The sequence below is a fragment of the Cupressus sempervirens genome, chromosome 4 (genome assembly GCF_028749045.1).
Source record: "Cupressus sempervirens isolate cs-2001-9-10 chromosome 4, ASM2874904v1, whole genome shotgun sequence".
NCBI lineage: Eukaryota > Viridiplantae > Streptophyta > Pinopsida > Cupressales > Cupressaceae > Cupressus > Cupressus sempervirens.
In genome coordinates, this window is record NC_143121.1 from 359,859,982 (window position 1) to 359,871,049 (window position 11,068).

The 11,068-nt window shown below is 36.4% G+C and overlaps 1 pseudogene; it reads left to right on the top strand.

Annotated features, from left to right (window-relative positions):
* Window positions 1-1,012: 1,012 nt before the first annotated feature.
* On the top strand, window positions 1,013-1,760 carry LOC149561554 (3-hydroxyisobutyryl-CoA hydrolase 1 pseudogene; annotated as a pseudogene).
* The last annotated feature ends 9,308 nt before the right edge of the window (window positions 1,761-11,068 follow it).

Sequence of the window (11,068 nt, forward strand, 5' to 3'; positions counted from 1 at the left end):
CTTGAGGTCTAGTATTGAAGAGGCTTTTGGTAGACAATTGTTTGGAGCTGCTCCACTAAGACACAACCTACTTCTTTGGAAAGGTTCCTACTTCTCCCAGCCGGAAAATGGATTCACATGACTTCTTCTTATTTCTGATTCTCATGGTAGGTTCTCTTCCTACGTCTATAAATATTCTAAATATGTTTTGGTGTGCATAGTGTTAGTTTGAATAATGTGCAAGCTTCATGCCTGCTAGTAGTTTAGGTGTTTTGTCTTGTTTTCTTTACCCTTCTCCCCTCTACCCTCTCTGCAAGTAGCTCCCGATCTTCTTTTCTTGGGACTCTATTTTCCCAATGGATAATGCACTTGTCTTTGCCAAATATTGTTGGAGATCTCTATTTTTACGGTCAAAAATAGTCCCACAGTTAGAGCCCCTGTTAGTAACTGATATGGACATGGTTTTAAAATTGGTAATTCATGTTTTCAAACCACTTTGAACCTTAGTTCAAAGTAGTTTGAAGTGGTTCAATGGTTCGAATGACCCATCCTATAGGTTCAACACAAGAAAAATTCAGGCTCATTGGTTCAAAATGGAATAGCAAATGTGTTCAAAGGATAACTATCAGAGGTGCAAGGTTATGGTTGGGATCTTTGGTGTAGTTTTTTAGTGGTTCATCCCATAGGTTTAGAATAGAAACACAGTGATCTGAAGGTCAAAGTCATAAGTTCAAATCTTGTGTTGCAAATTCAAAATATCAAGTTTTAGACTGAGATTCAAATACTTGACATATAAATATGAGTGTCATTATTAGATCCATAAGCATGAGGTTAAGGGTTCAAGGTTTGACACTACATCATGGTTCAAATTCAGCAACTCATTTCCAATTCAGAAATACAAATTGACTAGTTCAGGAAAGTTCAAAATCCTGTCTCAATTCATAAATCAGGGTCAGATTTTGTCAGTTCAATGGTTTCAAGAAAATGCAAATTAAGACTATGAAGATCTGGTCCAGTTCAAAAGATCAATATTATGAGACCCCTAATCCTCACAGATGAGAAACTTTACTCAAGGACAATCATTTTGAATAGGCCTCATAATATAAATGCACTTTCAAGCTATATGAATTGTTGATTGAAAGAGCTATATTTGAAGCAGGAGAATGATAACAATGTTAATGTATTGATAATCAAGGGTATAGGAAGGGTATTCTATTTTGGTGGAGATGTTGCTAATGTTTGTCTTGTAGGAAATTTAGGTGATTATAGTCATGGGATACAATATTTCTAGAATGAACATATCATGAATTATACTCTTGCAACTTACAAAAAAAACCTCAAGTTGCTTTGCTGAATGGGATTGTTATGGGAGGAGTTTCTGGTATCTCCATTCATGGCAAGTTTCGAGTCATGACAGAGAAGACTGTTTACACTATGCTAGAAACAGGATTGAGACTATACCTTGACATTGGTGCATCGTATTTCTTATCAAGACTTCCAGGATTCTTAGGTGAACATGTGGGTCTGACTGGCCTAAAATTGGATGGAGTAGAATTAGTCACTTGTAGTCTTGCAACTCATTTTGTGCTATAGGGTTGCATTTGTTGGAAGAAGTTTTAGCAAAAGTGGAGAAACCAGATTTGAATCTTGTTAATTCTGTGATTGATGGATTTTTAGATAAAATATGTGTGAAAATGGGGTGCACACCGGTTGAGATAAGTGGAGATCCAAGTCCATGGGAAAAGATAGGACATCGGTGCAATAAGACTTGGTACGTATAGCTCCCTCAAATACCTAAATCCATCCAATTTTAACAAAGCAGATAAGGGATTGCCGATAATGGATAGAGTTATCAAAAGAAGTATTCCAATCTCTTTTTCAAAGCTGATAACCTCCCTATGGTGAGCTTGAGGAAATTATCTTCGCAAAGTGCAAGACATTATGGTCATGGATTGCGGAACAAATCAAACAACAATAATATCACATAAGGTTGTACAGTCAAAACTTGAGAGTGAGAGCATGTGCATCATGGCTTTCTTGAACCTAGGAGTATGCAAAATGTGAGACTGGAACTATAAATAAGGAGATTGCTTTGATTCAAAATTAGAAATCAATGATATGAAATGGCTTGCTACAAGGTGGATTCCCTACTTTGGGAACTAAAACAAATCAAGCCTATGAAGAGAAAAGGCATTTTGAAGCTTCTTCAAATTTGATCAGGACACTCCAAAGGGATACGCTCCACTCTACAAGGACTTTGAAGACTTCTACATCCGTAGATTGTATCGCCATATTAAGGACTATTTCAACCAGCCTATTTCAATTGCACTGGATGCTTGGGTAGATGTGATTGAACAGTCAGAACTCGAGAGTGAGAGCATGCGCAGTGCAACTTTCCCAAACCTAGGAGTATGCAAAATGTGAGACTGGAACTATATATAAGGAGATTGCTTTGATTCAAAATTAGAAATCAATGATATGTAATGGCCTACTGCAAGGTGGATTCCCTGCTTTGGGAACTAAATCAAATTAAGCCTGTGAAGAGAACAGACACTTTGAAGCTTCTCCAAATCTAATCAGGGCACTCTAAAGGGATACACTCTACTCTACAAGCATTTTGAAGACTTCTACATCCATAGACTGTATCGCCATATTCAGGAGTGTTTCAACTAGCCTATTGCAATTGCACCAGATGCTTGGATAGATGTGATTGAATGTTATTCAAATGACAACAACAAAACATTATTGTGGTCCAACTAGGATAGATGTGATTTAAAATAGATGTTTAAACCTTGCATCCTACAACTATCTTCTATTTGCATTAGCAGATGAATACTGCATTCACAGGTGATTGAATCATTGAATAGATTTTCTCCGAGTGCATGCAGCGGTCGTGCTGATGGAGGCTTGATTCATATACTCTGCATTATCTATTGATTAAAGAGTAAATTTTTCACTTTTCATGACTACAGCTCATGGATGCCAAATAACTATTTAGGATGACAATTTAGTGAGAATTTGAAGATTATAAAAGGGGGGGGCTGTAAATGAATTTGAATGGTCGATTTTGCATAAATTTCATACCCTCTTCCTCTCCAAAAGATCATAGACAAGTGTAGAGCCAGGTGTCAAAAATCTCCTAAAGATTACTTGATGTTTCCTGTGCAATGTCATTAATTGAAAGTGACCAAATATTAAGAATATGGGCAGACTATATAGGTGAATCTCATATTATGATTATATTAGAAGGCTATCGGTTATGGGAAGATTTTGTGAGAAATATTAATGTAAAAATTTAAACTTAAAACTGCAACCCTAACCCTAAAAAGTTTGTTCGGCATTCACAATTGCCGAGTGCCAATTTTGCTCGACACGTGAATGTGTCGAGTGGCAGGTTGCTCGGCACTTGAAGAAAAGTGCTCAACATAGGAAGGTGTCGAGTGCTAGAAATTACTCGGCACTTTCTCGACACTTGAAGGTGCCAAGTGACAGGCAACAGGTGCTGAGTGAACTCGGCACAAAGAGGAGCTCGGCAGCAAATGTCGAGTATGCTCGACTCAGAAAGGAAATGCTTGGCAACAATAGATGCCGAGTGAGCTTGGCTCCAATAAAGAAATTATAACTTAAGAGATTTCAACGTGAATGCTTTCACCATTAAAACTAGAGAGGCAAAGCTTTAAGCTTTCAAAAAAATTTCTCAAATGCAACATAGAAGGGAAGATCAATAGATTCAAGTATGCTTGCTTACTTTCTATTCAATCTTTCACTAAACTATTACAAAATCTGGGAGCATTCGGCTTCAACCAAAAAACCCTAAAATAATCCTAAACTGATCATACTTCAAACTTCAATGAACTTTTAAACCTACAACTCTAATGGCTGCATACAAAGATGCCTGGAGAAATCACTGCTTCAACAGGACAAAACCAAATAACAACAAACTTACAGAGTGAACAAGGGAAGCACGTGCAACTGCAGACACAAAATTCTTTCCTCTTCTTTCTCTGCTTAGCTTTGCAACTTCTCTCTGATCTGCTTGATCTGCACTTGATACAAATGAATGTAGAAACATTCCTTTTGTCACATTCCATTTTTTTTCCTCTCAACATTCAAATTCAAAATCTCACCTACCAAAATTAAATGCCTTCCGACCATGGATGCCTATAGTGCTAACAAGGTAGATGGGTGTGGGGCTCAAGGACAAATAGCTGGCCCTTGACGTTAAATTCCAACACTCCCCCTTTGTCCTAAGACCCACAAACAAGGATCACTGCTGATCCAAATCAACTACACCAAGACTCTATCTTAGGTGCACAAAAGATCCAATGCCTAATGGCTTAGTAAAAATGTCTGCTAGCTGCTGCTCAGATTTGCAATATTCAATTTTGATATCTCCATTCTCTACCAACTCTCTGATGAAGTGATATCTGATCTCTATATGCTTGCTTCTCCCATGGAAGACTAGATTCTTGGACAATGCAATTGATGAGATGTTGTCACAATAAATTGTGGTTCCATCCTCTTTCCTTTCATTCAAATCTATCAAGACCCTCCTTAGCCAAATAGCCTGACATGTTGATACATTTGCTGCTATGTATTCAGCCTCTGTTGTAGATTAAGCAACAATAGGTTGCTTCTTGGATGCCCATGAAATTGCACCCGATCCCATATGAAACATGTATCCGAAAGTGCTCTTCCTATCATCTATACTTCCAACCCTCTTAAAATTTCCAGAATTAAAGGGAAGCCTATGTTGCTTACCCAAAATACAAGCCTCACACTTGTCAAATGAATTTCCTATTCATGGAAAACGTTCTACCATTCTTTTATTTTCCAATAAATTTAAACCAACATAGCGAAGATGACCATACCTGAGGTGCCATAGTCATGAGGGGTCTTCAATCACACTCCTTAGAGCTGATTGTGTGGGAGGTGCAACATGAACTTGAGATGAGAAACATGTCTCAATCCTCAAGGGAAACATTTTGTTCTTGGTCATTTGAACTACTGCAAGTAAATTCTTGCTCCCATCCTTTTCATGAATGACACACGTGTCATTCTCCATCAACACTTTATATCCATTTTGAATGATCTGACCAATGCTCATCAAATTGTGTTTCATACCAGGGGAAAAATACACATTTTGTATTTCCCTTTTCTCACCTTTCTTGGTGCGGACCATAATAGATCATTTTCCCACAACTGGTAGGGTTCCATTATTACCCATCTTAATTTCTAATTTGAAACTTTTGTCAATAAATGAAAACAAGGTTTCATTACCACTCATGTGGTTGCTACATCCACTGTCGAGGTACCAAATCTCAGGGATTCCTTCTTCACCAACATTACACATGATGAAGGCAGTGTTTTCACTTCCCATATTCACATCAGACACATTTGCTTTTCCTAACTAATCTTTCTGCTTCTTCCAGCATTCATTTGCATAATGCCCATATTTATGATAGTACTAGCATTCTACATTACTCTTATTTGAGTTGTAGTTTTTCTTACCTCCTCTTGAAGTATTTTGTGAGCTACTTGCTCCATTTGCTCTTCCTAAACTTTCTGTTGCAGCATTTCTCTGTCCTCCATTTCCGCAACCTCTACCTCTAGAGTTTCTGCCTGAGCCATTTCTTCCTCTCCCCCTTCCTCTTGGATTTTTCTAAGCCTTGAATTCTTGCTCTTGGGAAAATGAAGAAGTAGATCTATTGATCCTATTCTCATGGGTTTGAAGAGAAACCATCAACTCATCCATTATCAAAACAGTGAGGTCTTTTGCCTCTTCTATGGTCATGACCAAATGGTCATATTTATGAGGTAAACTCCTCAATATCTTTTCCACTCTCCTCTGCTCTTGATAGTCTTCTCCTTTTGACTTCAGTTGGTTAATCACATTGGAGGTCCTTGAACTAAAGTCTACAACTGATTCATTCTCCTTCATCTGAAGGTTCTCAAATTCCCTCCTGATGTTCTGTAGCTTTAATGTACGGACTTTATCAGTCCCCTTGAAGTTTGTCTCAAGGATATCCCATTCTTCCTTTGCATAATTTGTTGCTGCAATCTTAGGGAATATAGTCTCTGTCATTGCTGCTTCAATCAAACTTAATGCCTTAGCATCCTTCCTCCTTGACTCTTTCAAATGAATCTTCTGTGCATTTGTGAGGGTAGCATACTGAGTTGGATTAGTCACATCATTGAACCCATTAACTACAAACTCCCATAAGTCATTTGCAACCATTATGGTTTTCATCTTCTTTGCAAATGTATCATAATTCTATCCATTAAATGATGGTGGTTGCTGCCATATCTTTCCTGCATCTCCTGCCATATCAAATATCCCAAGAAAAAAAAAATTCCCTAACTCGCTGTGGATGTGGGGCCTCAAAGCTCTGATACCATGTGAGAAATATTAATGTAAAAATTTAAACTTAAAACTGCAACCCTAACCCTAAAAAGTTTGCTCGGCACTCACAATTGTCGAGTGCCAATTTTGCTCGGCACGTGAATGTGCCGAGTGGAAGGTTGCTCAGCACTTGAAGAAAAGTTCTCGGCACAGGAAGGTGCCAAGTGCCAGAAATTACTCGGCACTTGCTTAGCACTTGAAGGTGCCGAGTGATAGGCAACAGGTGCCGAGTGAACTCGGCACAAAGAGGAGCTCGGCAGCAAATTTTGAGTATGCCCGGCTCACAAAGGAAATGCTCGGCAACAATAGATGTCAAGTGAGCTCGGCTCCAACAAAGAAATTATAACTTAAGAGATTTCAACATGAATGCTTTCACCATTAAAACCAAAGAGCCAAAGCTTTAAGCTTTCAAACAAATTTCTCAAATGCAACATAGAAGGGAAGATCAATAGATTCATGTATGCTTGCTTGCTTTCTATTCAATCTTTCACTAAACTATTACAAAATCTGGGAGCATTCGGCTTCAACCAGAAAACCCTAAACTGATCATACTTCAAACTTCAATGAACTTTTAAACCTGCAACTCTAATGGCTGCATACAAAGGTGCCTGGAGAAATCACCGCTTCAACAGGACAAAATCAAATAACAACAAACTTACAGAGTGAACAAGGGAAGCACGTGCAACTACAGACACCAACTTCTTTCCTCTTCTTTCTCTGCTCAGCTCTACAACTTCTCTCTGATCTGCTTGATCTGCACTTGATAAAAATGAATGTAGAAACATTCCTTTTGTCACATTCCATTTTTTTTCCCTCTCAACGTTCAAATTAAAAATCTCACCTACCAAAATTAAATGTTTGTTGATCATGGATGCCTACGGTGCTGACAAGGTAGATGGGTGTGGGGCTTGAGGACAAACAGTTGGCCCTTGACATTAAATTCCAACAGATTTTGGGGATAAAGGAGAGTGAAATATTAATGGTCAACCCTTTCCAATAATTAGTTAATAAAAACTAAACTGAAACTAACAGGGGAAGAAGATAAATAGGCCAATGGCAGAAGTTGTGGGGGTTCCGTCTTCTTCTTTCGGAGACTATAGACTAGGGGGCTACAGCAGTGTGATAGCAAATTCTAAGACTATAGGAGGTTTGATGTTTATTTGCTTTTCTAAACTTTGTGTTAGGGAGAATAGGGAATTTTGATTTTAAGTTTTATGAAGGGAGATCTTGTTTAGTTGCAGATAATGGTACCGGTGCAAATGTGTATTGAAATTTGTTTAATTTTGTGCATGTTAGGGAAGGAAGGTTTGAGAGAAAATTGTATACTAAAACTTTGAGTCTGTGCAAAGTTCTCTCCACTGATTGGTATCTTTGTATAATTTTTAGATTTCCTTAAATGCATTTGGTCTCATTATTCCCTACATATATATTTGATTTCATGATCCCTTTAAGTTTTGATTCTCTGCTTTCTTAGGATTTTTATTCGTTATGTAATACAGCAAGCAAATAGAGCTTGTGTTGTTTGCTATTATTTTCTTTTCAGTTATTTTGCTTTTTTACATCTACTTCGTGTTTACAGGTAGATGTTTGAAATCCTTTTTTTCTTTCTAGTTAAAAGTATTCCAAATTAATTCATTATATATCTTACACAGGGAGTTGTACTCAATAAAATTCAAAGGAAGGTTATCAATCCAATGATAACCTCTCCAACTGTTGGTGCTAATTAGTCCTCTCAATTGGGCATCCAAGGTTATATTTGCATGTATTTCCTCAGAGGACAATCTGTTCACTAACACCTATCAATCAATTAATTATTGCATAAGTTACTATATTACTACAAGCAACGGTGATTTTGCATTCTTATAGGAAAATAAGTGAAAATGACATAACTTCATAAACTAGAGTACAAGGTTTAAAAAACACATTTTGTGACCATAAATAGGAAAAATCCCAGATAAATTATAGGAGTTGGCTGATTATTTTATGCGCATGCAACTTGATTGTCCATACCCAATCAGAGGAGTAAAATGGTGATTTGTGACATAGTTTGATTCACAAGGGCACAACAACGTTCAAAGCTCTCCATGGAATGCACTAATGACAATGGAATGCACTAATGACAAGGGTACATCAGCATTCAAAGCTCTCCACCCTCATTCGGAGCTCTCCACCTCTTTCATGCGTAGCTCCACAATCAATCAAAACAAATGGGGAATGATGTTGTCTTTTTTTTCTTTTTTTATAATCATGTTGATGTCGCAATTATAATGCCAACATTAGTATTACGATGACATCAGGGAAAATTGCAAAAAAATATGAAAATCACCCACAAATTACACCACCGTCACAAATTGTCATCGCAATTTGACCCCAAATGTTGTAGTGGATCCAATGATCCAGATTGAGTACAATGAGTCTAACCATCCATTCTTTATTTTCTCTTGACCATGTCAGCTCACATTTAGTTTGTATCTCAAAAATTATATCAACTCCATGAGTCATTTTCCCCATGTAGAAACTTCTTGAAGAATATTTTTGAAACGTATTACCTCAATTATTGTGTCATGAGTTATTTTCATAAAGCATGCATATACCTTCCAATTGTCCAAAACTAATCATCAACCCCAATAGCAATTTGAGTTTCATAATTGTGCCTCTAATATTTACCAATTGTTCTTTATTTATTGATAAGGCTTCTTCATTTACTAGTTCACATGTTATCCTTTGTGCATGTTTGTCTAGTTCACCTATTTATCTTAGTTTATCAATTTTCCCATGTTTACCTCTTTGCATGTTTAGTTCACTTGTGTTCTTGTTCTTATCAACATCACTTTATGATCACTAAAACATGTTTACCTCTAATAATTTTATGGTGCTATATTAACCATATCATCTTGATACCATCGTCTATCATATCCAATGGTCAATCCAACTAATTCTTTATGGATTCAAAGAAACATTCAAATGATAATTTAATAGTTCATCATTAACTACCTAAAAAATTACCTGGTTTGATTTCATAACACATAACTTACTCAATTATTCACTTAAATGGGTGCTATCATAGACTTAGCTTTATGACACATCACTTAACCTTCATGCATGATAGCAACACTTAATTCATATTGGAACTCTTCCTTTTCTCCAATGAATATGTTATAACATGCTAAAACACTTGGTCAAATAGTTGACATAAATGACAACCATATAACTGATATGTGTGTCATCAAATTTTGTTCCATTATTTATCAACAATATCCAACAATATTCTCATGAAATTTTCTCAACAATTATGACAAAAAACATCATCTTTGATTAGTTATACCAACATTATGGGTCATTGGTCTTCTTGTTTCATTTTAGATGCATAGAAGTGGTGCATATTTCTAGTGGAGATTCAAATTCTATCATTTTTGCCACTTGGATTGATGTGGTGGGTTCTCTCAAGGGAAAAAATAAAGGTTTTGGGTTCTTGGTTGTGGGAAAATGTTATAGAAGAGAGATGTCATTAATCCTAGGGGAGTGTGATAGTTATTAGAGATGTACCTAGAAGGGGGGGATGTCTTTCGAAAAATATTTAGAGGTTTTGCATGGTGTTCCCGTTGTCCTTGATGTCAAAGGGGGAGAATGAAAGTAATGAGAAGAATACAATCATTCTTGGTTGGTAGTATAAGTGTTTCCTCCAATGTTAAAGGGGGATATTTTTGGTAGCTCTCATTATATTGTCATTGATATAAAACTTGTTGGTGTTGATGACAAAGGAGAATAGTAAGATAAAGTTGTTAGTAAATTTTTGTTAGTCTTGGTATCAATGACAAAGGGGAAGATTGATAGCAATACGAGTTCATTATTGTCATTGATGTCAACTTGATGTCAACCTGATGGAGTGGTTGGTTATCTAATTAATGGTGACAAATAGAGGTCCAAAAATAAGTGCACATATGTTGTTATGATGTTGAGTTGATATGCGATGTTTTTGCAAGGTGGAAGTATGGGAGACTTGAATATGTGAGGAAAAGTATTTAAAATATTTATGGGAGAATGCTCAACATTTAAATATAATGACTTATGATTTTGGAGTTAATATTTATGTTCTAAAAATGTCACATTATTATATTTAAAAGTCTTCAATAATTTAGTTGATGTATTTGAGTGTTATAGTTTGCTAACATAGAGGTTGTTTGTTAGGACTAGTTTGAAGAATTTTTTGCAAACTCGGTTCAATTGTCCTATCTTAGAGGACGTGTTCAATAGGTTCATGCAGTGTTCTAGTTTAGAATTCAAGCAATCATAAAGTTATGTTTGTTTAGTTGTTCAACATTGTCATTTGTATTGGTCCTTAGCTAGCTAAATTGGTCATCTTGATTAAAATATTCTTAGTTTGAATATGCACTAGAGATTAAGTTAAGAGGTTTTTATGGTTCTTACTATGGCATGTGAATATCTACATTGAGTTATGTGCATTGGAGGATGTTTTTGGGTCAGCTAGTTACCATGCTTTGTTGCTGATATATACATTATGTTTGATGTTGACTTTGGAGTATGTCTTGTTACGTGTGGTTCATTAGAATCAATTAGGGTTTGTTTGGTTGCATGAATATAAATATGGGGATAGGAATACTTATTCTTGAATAGAAAATGGGGGTACGTATTCCTATTCTTGTTTGGTTCATGCATAATTTGATA